Raw genomic sequence first — 15344 nt, 5'->3', positions numbered from 1 at the left:
TCCCCACCTGTGCTCCAAGATTTGTAAGCTCTTTTACTCAATTTCTTTGATGACTTGTTGTACTAAAAGGGTGAAGGACGCATTGGATCTTATGCAGGATTGCAATGGTCTCCATCTTGAATTTGGTCTCCCTATATATGGTCCTAACCCTCCAGAGGGCTACATTGGCACATGTAGGGTGTGTGTTAAGAACCATGGGCCTCCATAGCAGTAGAGAGCACTCCATGGATCCCAAGAGATGTTCAGAGATTGGCTCGAGAACCACCTATTGGACGAGGAAGATGCACCTGGATCACCTTTGCCCAACCAGCCGTACAGATGTACCATGCACTTGGATGTTGACCCAAGACTTGTAGGATGATGTGGCATCACCTACACCATCATCTGAGCCCTTACAAATGATCTACAGACATCTTCGACTCATTTGGAAACCCGTGAGGTTATTATCGTGCCCTCACACCCACTGGGAGCACCACAAGTTTATTGTTTGGAGAACAAGGGGCAACCCCCTTGTCCATCACTTTTGAAGGTCTTATCTTACATTATGGCACCTATGGACCTCATCGAGCCACTTCGAGGGCCCTATGACATGTATTGTTTATCATTTGACCTCTTTAAAGGCTTATTATTTCATTTATGATCTAATTTGGTGGGCTTGTCACCAAACATTAGATTATTAGCACATTATTTTATTTTTGGGGCTTATGTGGGCCTAAGAGACTAATTTGAACTCCTAATTAGTGTATAAATACAAGTGAGATGAGTTCATTTTCTCACCATCACTTTGAATTAGATCATTCTTTTTTTTTTAGAATTTCACATTTTTTTTGGGATGATGAATTGGAGAATGGATGAATTTTGATGTTTGGATTGGAGTATTTTGTCTTTGAGCTTCTATTATCAAATTGTCGATGATTGGATGTGTTCTATATTACATGTAAGTACACACATTTATTGTTATTCTTGTTTTCCTTTTGTCTTATGCATTGAATGGTATTTTCACTATTCAATCTTGGTAAATATTAATAATTATCGCATTAAACAATCTTAGTGAATATTAATAATCATCACACCTAAACAAAAACGAAAAACATTTGACACTATAATTAAATTTTAATATAATTTCCTGAAACATACTTTTTTTTTTTTTTCTCTGTTTCCTTAAACATACTTTTAATGCAAAAGTATAATAGTCACAAAAATAAAGAAATAAATAGTCAAAAGGATACCTGATTTCCTTTGTAAGACAGATAGAAATTTTTAAAAGTACCGCTACAAAGGTTAGCAGAGTTTAGAAGTCTATCTTAAACCATTGACGCTAAGTTTAACAAGATTATTTATCATCTTTTCTATACTTTCATCCATGGAATTATTCAAAAAAGATCTTCTTATGATTTCAACTATGGAAATTATTAAAAAAATTAACATTACAGCTACCAACGTGTTTAAAAGTAATCTGTTTTAATCCATAAAAACAAGATTATTTATGATCTCTCTATTCAGTTTAATTCAGTTTGTCAGGTACTTTATTTATTCATAGGAATTAAACAAACAAGAAACGGGAAATTATTTTTAAATATAAAAAAAAATGGAGTTGTGTTTAAAGAGATTTTTTGGAAGTTTTTTTTGGTGGGTTTTTCTAATCAAAATCTCGCAGCAATTTATTGAAATTGCAAGTTTGATAGTTATTTTCTGCACAATTAAAGTGTCCAGGGATTTTTCAGGGCGCTGAAACCAAATATGCAATTAAAAAACCATTTTAAATAATACAAATCAACATTTAACCTCAATTTTTTCCAAAAATCATTTTCAAAAATCACAGCTCCAAAAAAAATTACAAACATGTTTGGAAGATTAGAGGGAATGGTGGGAAGCTTACAGGACCGGACGACATGGCGATAGCTGAAAATTATCTCGTCTCACGATAAAACTTGTAGCATCGCAGGCACGGGCAGACCAGTATGAGAAACCCTATGTCGTGGAAACCTGTGGCATCGCAGGCACCAGTAGACCAGAACGAGAAACCCTATGCCTTTTCCTTAATGGCAGGCACATATTTCCAGTCGCACAACACCCGCAGCCTCTGGCATTTCTTTATGCATCAAACAAAACCCAAATTGCCTCTCCCAAAACCTCAAAGCTATGGACCATAAGTGCAGACATTTGTTTCCATGGTACAAAGGCCTTACACCAACAAGAACACTAAACCCATATGGAAGAAACAACAAACCCTAACTTGAAGCCCTTAATTGAAACTTTTAATTAAGAGCCTGATGGGTAGCTCCAGCTCCAGTTGGTTGAAGTGCTTTCAATTCTTTTGGGAAGGATTTCAATTAAGAGTCTTAATGGGCAGCTCAGTTGATTGAAGCCTCTGCCCAGGTTCAATTTTCTTTGAATTGGAGAGTTAAATTCTGTTGGGAAGGATTTCAATTAATAACCCTAATGAGTAGCCAGCTCAGCCAGGGTTCAATTCTCCTTGGATCTAAGAGTTAGATTCTGTCAGTTAAATCGGCTGGGCATGAGGTCCCTCAGGATGGCCCGGCTACGGGGTGTTGCTGCGTTGCTGCAGAAAGGATTAAAAAAACCTTAATTACAGAATGCCATGTAATCCCACCCGTTATCATTAGGGTAAGGAACGTCCGGCTACGGGGTGTTGCTGTGTTGCTGCAGAAGGGAAAAAAAAAAACCCTTAATTACAGAGTCCCACCCGTTATCATTAGGGTAAGTTCCTACGGTTTTCGAATACCTCACCAGATGGAGGGCAGTCTTGGAGGTCTTGAAACCCTTGGAGAATTTTGACGCCATGACCAGGAGCAGGGCATGGTCACGATTAGGAGCTCTGAGCTCGTGAACGTCTTCACTCCTTTCACCAGATTGAACAGTCTTCGATCGCGATTTCCTGCGCGAAAGGGCAGAGTCTCAGGCCCAGCCCTAGCCCTAAGCCAATCCAGACTTGATGGCAAGATCAAGTCTGATTTCTGGCTTTGCAGAGAGGTTTCATCTATATTTCGTGACTGCAGTTGTTCAAAGTAGTCGCAGTTAATTCTTTATGGAAATCAAATTGGCTTCGAATTAGAAAAAAGTAGGGAGTTGTTTTTAGTGTGAATTTTTGGATTTTTTGGTGCCGGAATCTAAAAGAAAAATTTGAGGAGAAATCTTGATTTCTGTTATTTGAACTCGTTTTTTAACTGCAAATTTGGATTCAGCACACCAAAAAACTTTGATTGTGCTAATTAACCATCAAACTTGTGATTTCAATAAATTGTTGCCAGAAATTTCACTGGAAAAGCTTCCAAAAAATCTCACTAAAGACAACTCTGCCATCAAGCTTGTGATTTCAATAAATTGCACGACCTTTTAGACTTTCTGGTGCTGGAATCCAAAAGAAAAATTTAAAGTGAAATCTTGATTTCAATAAATTGCTGTCAGAGCCTTTAGGACACTTTGATTGTGTGAATTAACCATCAAGCTTGTGATTTCAATAAATTGCTGTCAGAAATTTGACTGGAAAAGCCATTGGAAAAGCTTCCAAAAAAATCTCACTAAAGACAACTCTGCCATTAAGCTTGTGATTTCAATAAATTGTGCAATTTTTTAGACCTTCTGGTACTGGAATCCAAAAGAAAAATTTTAAGCGAAATCTTAATTTCTGTTATTTAAATAATAAAAAATTCCATAAATTCCATTTTAATTGTGCATTCTATAGGGTCTTTCCCACCCCTTCCTCTGCTAAATTCTCCGACATCTGCCATTTTATAGGTTAAGTGCCATAACTTCAGCCCTCTACTATACTACAAAGCCTGGCATTTCTAAGGGTGCTTAGCGCTTTCCCTGCCAATACGGTCACAGCCAACGAGTGGGAACATATTGTTCCAAGCTCATAAGAACCTAACTTGGTCCCAGTTTCAATGCACACAGAACCCATCGTACAAAAAACCTGTGTTTCCATCCACTAAAAATCTAAAGTTAAAATTATTGTGAAGAGACGAGTGCCAGGGAAGTAATGCGTTAGACTGTAATAAACGTAAATGCTTAGTGCGAAATTAAGTGGTTTACAACAATGGTTAAGATTTTAATCATGTACTTATTTATATAAAAAATTTGTGAGCCCGCTAAAATAAATTTTTTGCAAGTATAATATAGACGAGTGAGGAATTACAAAAGAAAATTGTGTGAATGTAAATAGTTAATGGAGATTTATGAAATAAGTATTGGGGTTTTCGCAATGTATCATATTAGATATCATTTTGGGATTCAACTGCGTTAAGTAAGTCATTTTTCTATGATCATTTTCATGAGAGGTAGTCGTAACTACCTCTCATGGAAATAGTCACTTACTACTACTTCTCATGGAAATGGTCATAGATGAATGACTTACTTAACACAACCGAATCCCAAAATGATATCTAAGATTTATGAAAGTTGAACTAATTAATTTTTATGATATTAAAAATAATATTTGTAAAATTGAATTCATTAACCATCACCAATATCGGACAAAATAATATTGCTTATATTCATGTGAACAAATGCCCTAGTAACAATTATCTTCCCTTTTGGTGGCTTAGTTTCATGAATTGTCCATGTCAATCAAAATGTATCCAGTGATAATAGATGTAATATGTAGAGGATATCATTTGAGATTTATAACCTACATATATCAAAATCATATGAGATGAGGTATATTGGATGCTAAGGATTATACATAAATTGTTGAGTTAAAGAAATAAATCTTTTAGGACTAAAGGAAAGGTTTACTCGAACTATATAAGGGCACCTCCTCCCCATCGTTATATTTATGTTTCTTTGATTCTTTCCTTGCATTGTGTTGATTCTTATATTGCTACTCTATTGTTTTCTTCTTGCCTCGGATTTTCCCATGGCTATAACTTCATCTCTTTTCTCCTTATTGGGGTTTTTTCCAACTTTTTTATACCCTTTTTCTGTTTGTTCCAAGTCTTCTTTATCTGTCTAGAAAGCTTTTTTTTTTTTTCTTATTCTAAGCCATATTGTCATTCCTAATAGAATGGAGAATGGGGGAGCCTTCATTAAGGAGAGACTCAAAGAATGGAGTCTTCTCAGAGTCCTTGAGAGGAGGATCAGAGGGTTGAGGGATGACAACTTGAGTAAGAGAAAAAGAGGCACTTTCGATGACTTGGGACCTAGCAAGGTCATAACATGAAGATGGTTCCTTACCCATAGGGGGGTTTTTTTAAGGAGAGGAGGGTATAGAAGGAGAGGTCCAAGAGCTGTCTTTTTCCGTTGAATGATCTGCTAACTGAGGACATGCATTTTCATTTGGTGGGTTTTTGAACTCAGGGATGGAGGAAAAATGTTTGAAGGGATTATCAAAATCTTCAAACACTGCCACTTTCCTAGATGAAGGACCAAGTTTAGAAAATCTAGCAGAAAAATTCTTTGGAGATTCTCATTCATCCATATGGTGATTCTCTCCCAAAGGAGAGGTTTTTATATTGTATTACTTAGAAAAGTGACCATATTCATTGTAAAGTTTACACTTATAAAGGATATGATCACAGCCTAAAATATTTTCATGGGTCCAATCTCTATTTCTCAAGGTTATTGTCTCTAGAAGTCCTTTTCTAATTCAACTTCTACACAAATTTTTGCACACATAAATTGCTTTCCCTTTGGCTTAGATTTGTCCAAAAACTATCCAAGGGAGTTTCCTATTAAGATGAACCTTATTGGCCTCCTAGCAAGGAAGAGGAAGGTGAGGGAGCCATAACCAGACAAGAACAACTAACGGGATCTCTACCTTCGTGTCAAATTCAAGGGTCCATTTGTTTAAATAGATGCCTCTTGATCCCAAAAAGTATGGCCCATTTCTAAATATCAAATCCTTGTTTGTTGTACAACTGAATAAAAAAAATACCCTCTACCACTGGCAAAATTTTTAATAGGGCCTGAGACAGGCCTTGCCTAGGTTTTCTCAATCTAATCTCCAATAGTCTTGGGAGAGGGCCACAAACCTGTGAACTATCCTACCAAGCCTCTTTCTATAAGAGAGAGAGAGTTCTAGCTCAAAAAATTTTGGAAGGAAGCTCCACTGTAGGAGCATTTTTGGATCTCTTCACAAACTTTAAGGATTTCTAAGATGGTTTTGTATTTTTCTCCCATCCTCAAACAAGAGTGTTGAAATCAGAGTCCATAGGGTCGTCTCTTGGGCTCTATATGATTCCCTCTAACATGATCTAGCTTGGGAGTCGAAGGCCATGATTTCACTGGATTCCACGAGATTTGAAAAATAGAAGCGCGGGAAGCTGTAGAGAATTGATGCCAAAAAATAAATGTAATTCTTACCAACACAAGTTTAGATTATTTTCTTTAGGAAATCAAGTTTATAATGGATGATTTCATTGACATAATTATCGATGAATTACCAAGTAATTTTCCTCATGTTCGAAGCATTAGCCACCATATTGATTTAATTCTTGGAGCAAGTCATCCAAATAAAGCGACCTACATAATGACTCCTTAAAAAAAAAATGATGAAGCAAATACAAGAGATTTTTGATAAGAGGCTCATTAGAGAAAGCCTTAGTTTGTGCAGTACTCCCACTATTCTCAGCCCGAAGAGGATTGTGGATGAAGGATGTGAATTTATTTGCGAGTCATCAATTAAGATAACTATCAGATACATATTTCGTTTTCCACGTATTGATGGTTTGATTGATTATTTAAGTGGTGCTAGATATTTCTCGAAAATTGATTTAAAGAGTGGGCACCATCAAATTTGAATTAGAGAAGGGGATGAATAGAAAATATTCTTCAAGACAAACCATGGATTGTATTAGTGGTTAGTGATGCCTTTTGGTCTCATTAAGGCACCAAGTTCTTCTATGAGGCTGATGAATGGAATTTTGAACGAATATATAGGCAAGTTCATTATCATCTATTTGGATCAAATTTTAGTGTATATTCAAACAAAGGAGGAACATTTGAGACATCTCAGGTTGCTCTTAAATACATTGTAGTGAGAAAACTTAATGATTAATCTGAAGAAATCTATGTTTATGAAAAGGGAATCAGTGTTGGCTTGATGGGCCCTAACCCAGGTTCAACGTTAATTAGCCAAGAAATCCCCTACACTACTAGCCCTTCGCGGTGCTGCCAATTAGTCAGATTCATGTTAGCCTCGCGGATCGTACACTTCAATCTTTGATCCAGATCCCAAGGTGTCTCACCAGGTTTCATCATGATTTCTTTGAATCCCTCAATTGATTGTGCTTCAAACTTAGGTCTATTGAATTCCTTATCTAGCACAGTCTGGATATCTGCCAACGTGGACATCGGATTATTAGTGTAGTACTTACTGTACCACGTTAGCGCACAATCCTGCAAAGCACTAACCAGCGTTTCTTTCTTCACTTGATCATCTGTGACACCCTAAGCTTCCAATACAACCTTCGTGACAAACCAAAACTGGTCTGAATCTTCATTCCCCGTGCCCTTGAACACAAGCAGCTTTAAGGAGTTCACCATATTGAACAATGGCGGAGGTGGTGATGGTGTAGGCGAAGGCGTATGCAGCAGAGGTGAAGATGGAGGCGGTATGGGTGGATGGGGTATTCGTGAGAACCCTTGCTTTCTCAACTGAACAACGCTCTGCGGAGATGCCTGTGCTACTTCCTCTTCATCACTTAGAGGGGATTCAATTAGCAGGCTATATTCAGGGCATGTTCTTCCCTTGTTCCTAAATGTCCTTCACTTCGTGTAGCCCCAAACATCAAGGTAGTTACATAACCTGCTTTTCAAACAAGAACATCTTAATATAAAGATTTAACGATTTTAAATACTTACCTCGCGGCCCCTTGAAGAAGCGGCACTCTGCTTCGTTGTAATTGACCGAGGTATCGACCGCAAACTCTGTCACGAACCCTCCTATGATACAATCGATCCAATGATCGACAACGCGCGCGATCTTATCTTCAGAGGCTTCTAATCTTCGCAATAACTCTGGTGTCCAGACTATTGGACCGTCAAGCCTCCACCATCCTTAGTCGTCTGCCAATTTCGCGATCCACTCGTACAACTCAATCAGGAAGGAATAGAAGAAGGTCTCATGTATTTTTGTATACATGTATCTGTCCAACCACTGTTCTTTCCTCAATCGCAGATTCCTATTCTCTTGCATCGTGAATTCGTGATCTTTCTATCCAACCAGTCTACAATCTCCTTCTTAGTTGGATTCCTATGATGCGACATCAAACGTCTCATTATGAAGATCCTGATCCCGGAAATGGAACCATTTTTTGGCTTAATCGGCCCTGAACCAGCTTCAGCATTAATTAGCCAAGTAAATCCCTACACTATTGGCACTTTCGGCATCAATCTGCAAAGCACGGACTAAAGTCTCACCCGAAGCAGTATGGAGGGACACAAGAACCAATTTTCCGCACCCTAACATAGTTGTGATGTTGTTTTATACCCTAACATTTCCTTTGCACAGACCCATAAGCCCTTTAGGTCTTATCAATTTACTTCTCTTATTCAACTTTGAAACCTTCGCGAAGGTCTCCGATCGTCCTTCACGAATGCTAAATAGTCAATTCAGAAGCTTACATGCCTATGTAATTTCTCCTACTTCTGTGTCTACCCAGATTAGCTTAAGTATTGGTTAACTTCAACATGCACTATGATTATCTTCGCATAAACATATATTCTTACTTGCGTTAATGTGACAAAGTAAAACACGTAGGTTCGTGCATCAATATAGCATTAAATCATAAACCCAATATTCAACAGAACATAACTGCAAACATTCATAATAGAAGTAAACTATCTCATACACCGATATCTCCAGAATAATTCTCTTTATTGATGGTTCAGATCTCCAGTATAGACTCTAACTTCCCTGCGAATACAGCTGCAGGGGTCCGCGCACTCAGCTGCAAACTTCTACCTAGGCCTCTGCGCACTCAGCTACAGAGCCTCTTCCTACACTAAGACTATTCACTCTTAGCTCTCACAAACCCATTACATTGATCAATTTCCCAAAAACTTAATAAGAACTAAACTTAAAAACTACCTGCGACTCTTCTAAGGCTCCCTTTTTATACATCCCCATGGCCTACAGACTAAGGGCAGAAACCCTTTTTGACTATTTACATCTCTGCGCTTCGCGATCACAAAATGCGGAGAATTTACATTCTTTATACAAAACTTGGGCCTTTAGCCCCAAAACTTGGGCTTTTAACCCCAAAATTGACCCTAAGGGACCCATTCCCAGTAATCAGCATATTTGACCTTCATAATATTTTAAGTTGGTTTGAAGATGGACCTTAAAATTTTTAGAACAGTCATTGATTGGCCTATCCCATGAAATGTATTTGAGGTCAATATATTTCATGGCCTCGCAAGTTTTTACAAAAAACTCATTAAAAACTTCAGTAGTATATTTGCACCTACTATAGAGGCATTAAAGAGAGCATACAACCCTTCAAATAGATTGTAGCAGCTGATCGAAATTTTAAATTATTAATATAAAATATAACGTAATAGGCTATTATGGCCCTACTAGACTTTTAAAAAAAGTTTCAAGTTGAAATAGATGTGAGTGAAGCTGCCATTATATTAGTGCTAAGTCAAGAAGGGAGGTTGATTGCTTACTTCAACGAGATGTTAAATAAAGCCAAGTAGGAGTATTCCTCATATGACAATGAATCTTATGCTATAGTTCATGCCTTGAAACTAGTGGATGCAATACTTGACTCCCAGATAATTTGTCTTGTATAATGAAAACATTTTCTAAAATCTATTAATATCTAGACAAAATTGAACCAAAGACATACTGAATGGGTAGAATTTTTACATAATTTTACTTTTGTGATTAAGCATATGAGTGGTTCATCACACAAGGTACCAGATGCTTTAAGTAGAATCAACTTGATGCTGGAAGAATTCCATGTTAATGTTTTAGAATTGATGAACTAAGATAAATGTATGAGGCTAATATGAATTTCAAAGAAACACATGTAGCCTAGGAAAACTCAACGAGCATGAATATGACACCATGGTAAAGCTATATGATCCAAGATGGATTGTTGTTCAATGGAAATCAACTTTGCAAACTGAAATGTTCCATGAATGATAATTCAATAAAGGAAAAGCATAATGGCAGACTGTCGTGACACTTTGGAGCTAAAAAAACTTTTGCTTTGTTAAATTATTTTTATTTATGGCTAGGTATGTGATTTGATGTGAAGATATTTGTTGAGAAATTTAGAATGTTCCAGCAAGCCAAAGGAAGGAGCCAAAATATAGGATTATACTAGCCATTGCCAATTCCAACCAAAAAATGGGATTTTGGGATTATTTCGAACCTAAACGGGAAATGAATCCATCTATGTTGTGTAGAAATTCTCACTATAGATTAAACTGATTATGCAATGTACTAAAGTAAAATACTTAATCTACTTCTACAATCAAACTTGCGGAAGCTTAATCGATTTTGAGCAAGATCAAATAGAACACATATCACGGAGAAGAAGATTCAATCACACATGAAACATAGAAGAATACTCTCGGGAAAGCCTCAGCTAAAAACCTCGCTATCTGTATTATCATACAAGTGGAAATATCTCAGGATTACACAAAGATTTAGCTCTCAAGCTATCCAGCTCTCAGTACAATCCCTCACTACTGCTCATAGACAGAATAGACAACACATATGCCTTCTCCTCTGTCCTCCAAGCCTCCTATTTCCTTGCGTTGTTTCTCCTGGGTGATCCAGTTGTAACCTGTGTGATTCTCACCTCACACACTGCTCTGACCTCTTTAGTAACTGCACAATCCTCAAGGAATGAATTTATTCTGCATGCAAGAGATATTCAACATGGGAATATTCTAGCAACTAATAGTACATTGTCCCTGCCTTTAATATCAACTGGGTCTTTGTCTGAACTGACATGCATGAGTTATTTATGAGAGAATATTCAGTTATCTGGAGAACACTAGTTGCATGCATGCATGCATTAACTGACTGGACTCACAATTAGTTCCACAAACTGTTTGGAACTAATTTAATTGGACTTAACTCAGTTAACTGAGCTAACTAATTACAACTCATCCTTATCTCCTTAATTAAGGGATAACTTCCTCAATAAAAGGGATAATTGTTGCATGTCTTCACAAAGACTTCATGTTTGAATTTCTCCAATTAATTAACTCAAGATGAACTAATTAATGATTTTTCAAACAGCTAGTGAGACTAAATTCAAATTTTCATTCTCAACTTTAATTCAAGGACAAATTAAAATTGGAATATATCCTAAAATGTTATTTATAGCATTTCTATTTTTAGCATTTCTTGATGCTATTTTCAACACTCCCTCTCAACAAGAAAGGAATTCAACTCAAACCCGATCCTGAACCTTTGGAATGTTCTGCATGCAACACTTCTCTCAATTGTTGTTGCTCCAGCAACTTCAAAAAAAAAACCTGAATCAGAATGATGCCTCTGTCATCAAAGTCTCTGACTGTTATTGCCTCTGTCAACTAAAAACTCTACACCTCTGTTCTCTTCAGTATCTGACTGCTCTAGCCTCTGTCACTTTGATCTTTAACTGCATCAATCACACTGATTCCTCCTGCTGCATCCGTGTTGCTACTGGTCCTAACTCCCAGCACTGCATCTTCACTGCACCTCCTCTCATCATGGTGCATCGTGGTGCCCAATGCTGCACTGCAACTCAGTTACTGAGAAGTAAGTAACTGATCTCCCAACTGACCTCCTTGTTGAGCTAGAAACACCATTTGATGTTGAAGCTCCCTCTGCCACTCCATCCGCATCTGTCTATACCCACTCAACCAGTCCTGCTACTCCTCGTCGAGGCTCCCGTAGCAAGGTTTAATTAAAGAGGCTGGGTACCTCAAGGATCCTGCCCCTATTTCAGTCGTCTTAGGACTATCACTTCACCTTGCCCCACCTCACACCTGGAGGTATGGTTGCATGTGATGCCTCCACTCAGTCTCCTCTCAGCATCTCTAATTGTGGCTCCTCCACAATTGTCTGAGACTTCTTCTGGGGATGCATATTGAGAGGTAATTTACTCTCCCTCTTAACCACCAAGTTTCCAACATTTGCCTTGCTCCTCAAGGCTTTGCATGCATCTTGAACCTCAAGAGCATACAGGTTCTTGACTTGTGAACCGATCTGCTTCAGTTGTCTCGTGGTGATGTGTCTAAGGAAAACCTTTCCCTTACTGAAGACAACATCGTAGCCTTTGTCCTCCAACATCGTGATCAACACCAAGTTCTTCTTCATTCCAGGCACATGCTTCACATCTGTCAAGGTAATGAGAGCTCCATGCTCCCTCTAAAAAGCAACTATGCCCACTCCTGAAACACTATACCTTTCATCATTACCCATATCTATGCACATCTGGAGGTCTTTCTCCTCCAAGGTACTGAACAAACTCTTATCGTCGGTCATGTGGAATGAGGCTCCACTGTCCAGGTACCAAACACAACCCACCATCGATGAAACCATGCATGCGATGAGGGTAAAATCCAATTCGAATTGAGAGGCCAGTGCCTCACCTTCTGATCCTTTCGAGGATCCCTTCTTGGATTTCTTCAATGGACAATTAGTTGCATAATGGCCCACCTCATGACAATTAAAGCATCTCACTTTAGATTTGTCAATCTTCTTCCCACCATGGGAAGAACTCGATTTGGAATGGGAAGCCTTCCCTTTCCCTTTCCTTGCCTTACTTGCTAAGGCTAGATTTTCTTCATCATCATGCTTAGATGAAGAACCATCTCTGGTGCTTCTCCTAATCTCCTCCTGCATCAGATCCGACCACAGTCGTTCCCAATCTGGCAGTTTCTCTCTTCCATTCACTGAGTCCTGGTAGCTATGCAAGGATCACTCTAAGAATTTATTTATTATTAAAAAATAAAAATAAAAATCAAATTTAAAAAAATAAAAAAAATTTAATTAATTTTCATGATATCAAAAATAAGATTTATGAAATAAGTATTGGGTTTTTCGCAGTGTATTATATTAGATATCATTTTGGGTTTCAACTGTGTTAAGTAAGTCATTCATCTATGGTCATTTTCATGAGAGGTCGTCGTAACTACCTCTCATGGAAATAGTCAGTTACTACTACCTCTCATGGAAATGGTCATAGGTAAATGACTTACTTAACGCAACTGAATCCCAAAATGATATCTAAGATTTATGAAAGTTGAATTAGTTAATTTTTATGATATTAAAAATAATATTTGTAAAATTGAATTCATTAACCATCACCAGACAAAATAATATTGCTTATATTCATGGGAACAAATGCCCTAGTAATAATTATCTTCCCTATGAATTGTCCATGTCAATCAAAATGTATCCAGTGATAATATATGTAATATGTAGAGGATATCATTTGAGATTTATAACCTACATATATCAAAATCATATGAGATGAGGTATATTGGATGCTAAGGATTATACATAAATTTTTGAGTTAAGGGAATAAATCGTTTAGGACTAATGGAAAGGTTTACTCGAAGAAATACCAATTCTTTTATCTAGCCTAACTCTAGCTAGGTGGAAAGACTCGCTCTAGGGAAGATGAGTCCTCCTCTACCAATTTGGGGTGGGAATGGGGCACGAGGGTGCGAGGGAGAATGTGGACGGGGGGAGAAAGAGTGACTCTCTAGATGCATGGATACTACTAGTGGATTAATTCTTGTTTCCAACTCTAAAAATTTAGATGGGTTTCACAAGGTAGTGATCCCCCCAAGTCCCCTCTTGCACTAGCTAATGCACATTTACTAAAGGCCCAAAATTAAATTTTCGATTTTTCAAAATCATTTGCATTATTTTTTGTTTCCTATAGCAATAAAATGTCTACTTTCTCACTCCTAATTATCTCCTTCATTCCTAGTGTTTTGATGGGGTTCCCTAAACCTCTAATGTTCCAAGAAATTATTTTCATCGAGAATTATATAAGGGCACCTCCTCCCCATCATTATATTTATGTTTCTTTGATTCTTTCCTTGCAATTTGTTGATTCTTATATTGCTACTCTATTGTTTTCTTCTTGCCTAGGATTTTCCCCATGGCTATAACTTCATCTCTTTTCTCCTTATTGGGATTTTTTCCAACTTTTTTATACCCTTTTTCTGTTTGTTCCAAGTCTTCTTTATCTATCTAGGAGGCTATTTTTTTCTCTTATTCTGAGCCATATTGTCATTCCTGATAGATGGAGAATGGGGGACCCTTCATTAAAGAGAGACTTAGAGAATGGAGTCTTCTCAGAGTCCTTGAGAGGAGGATCAGAGGGTTGAGGGATGACAACTTGAGTAAGAGCAAAAGAGGCACTTTCGATGACTTGGGAACTAGCAGGGTCACAACATGAAGAGGGTTCCTTACCCATAGGGTTTTTTTTTTTTTTAAGGAGAGGAATGTATAGAAGGAGAGGTCTAAGAGTTGTCTTTTTCCGTTGAAGGATCTTCTAACTAAGGACATGCATTTTCATTTGGTGGGTTTTCTAACTCAAGGATGGAGGAAAAATGTTTGAAGGGATTATCAAAATCTTCAACACTGCCACTTTCCTAGATGAAGGACCAACTTTAGAAAATCTGGCAGAAAATTTCTTTGGAGATTCTCATTCATCCAAGGGGTGATTCTCTCCCAAAGGAGAGGGTTTTCTATTGTATTACTTAGAAATGTGACCATAATCATTTTAAAGTTTACACTTATAAGGGATATGCTCATAGTCTAAAATATTTTCATGGGTCCAGTCTCCATTTCTTAAGGTTATTGTCTCTAGAAGTCCTTTTCTAATTCAACTTCTACACAAATTTTTGCAAACATAAATTGCTTTCTCTTTGGCTTAGATTTGTCCAAAAACTATCCAAGGGAGTTTCCTATTAAGATGAACCTTATTGACCTCCTAGCAAGGAAGAGGAAGGCGAGGGAGCCATAACCAGACAAGAACAACTAATGGTATGTCTAACTTCGCGTCAAATTCAAGGGTGCATTTGTTTAAATAGATGCCTCTCGATCCCAAAATGTATGGCCCATTTCTAAATATCAAATCCTTGTCTGTCGTACGACTGAATAAAAAAAATACCCTCTACCACTGGAAAATTTTTTAATAGGGCCAGAGATAGGCCTTGCCCAGGTTTTCTCAATCTAATCCCCAATAGTCTTGGGAGAGGGCCACCCACCTATGAACTATCCTACCAAGCCTCTTTCTATAAGAGAGAGAGAGTTCTAGCTGAAAAAAAATTGGAAGGAAGCTCTACTGTAGGAGCATTTTTGGATCTCTTCACATACTTTGAGGATTTCTAAGATGGTTTTTTATTTTCCT

The 15344-nt window shown here is 37.6% G+C and overlaps 1 long non-coding RNA gene across 1 annotated transcript; it reads right to left on the bottom strand.

The window, feature by feature from the left end:
- Nucleotides 1–2058: 2058 nt before the first annotated feature.
- Nucleotides 2059–3056, bottom strand: LOC149162073 (uncharacterized). Its single transcript, XR_016261531.1, has 2 exons — nt 2752–3056; nt 2059–2563 (listed from the first exon to the last, which is right to left on the bottom strand). It is a non-coding gene; the product is annotated as an uncharacterized LOC149162073 (long non-coding RNA).
- Between the last annotated feature and the right edge of the window lie 12288 nt (nt 3057–15344).

This window comes from Pinus tabuliformis, chromosome 5_2 (genome assembly GCF_031772625.1).
Source record: "Pinus tabuliformis cultivar Carrire ecotype Pingquan chromosome 5_2, CPIR1, whole genome shotgun sequence".
NCBI classification, from domain to species: Eukaryota; Viridiplantae; Streptophyta; class Pinopsida; order Pinales; family Pinaceae; genus Pinus; species Pinus tabuliformis.
The sequence above is the reverse complement of the archived record's forward strand: the minus strand, read 5'-3'. Positions and strand labels throughout refer to the sequence as shown.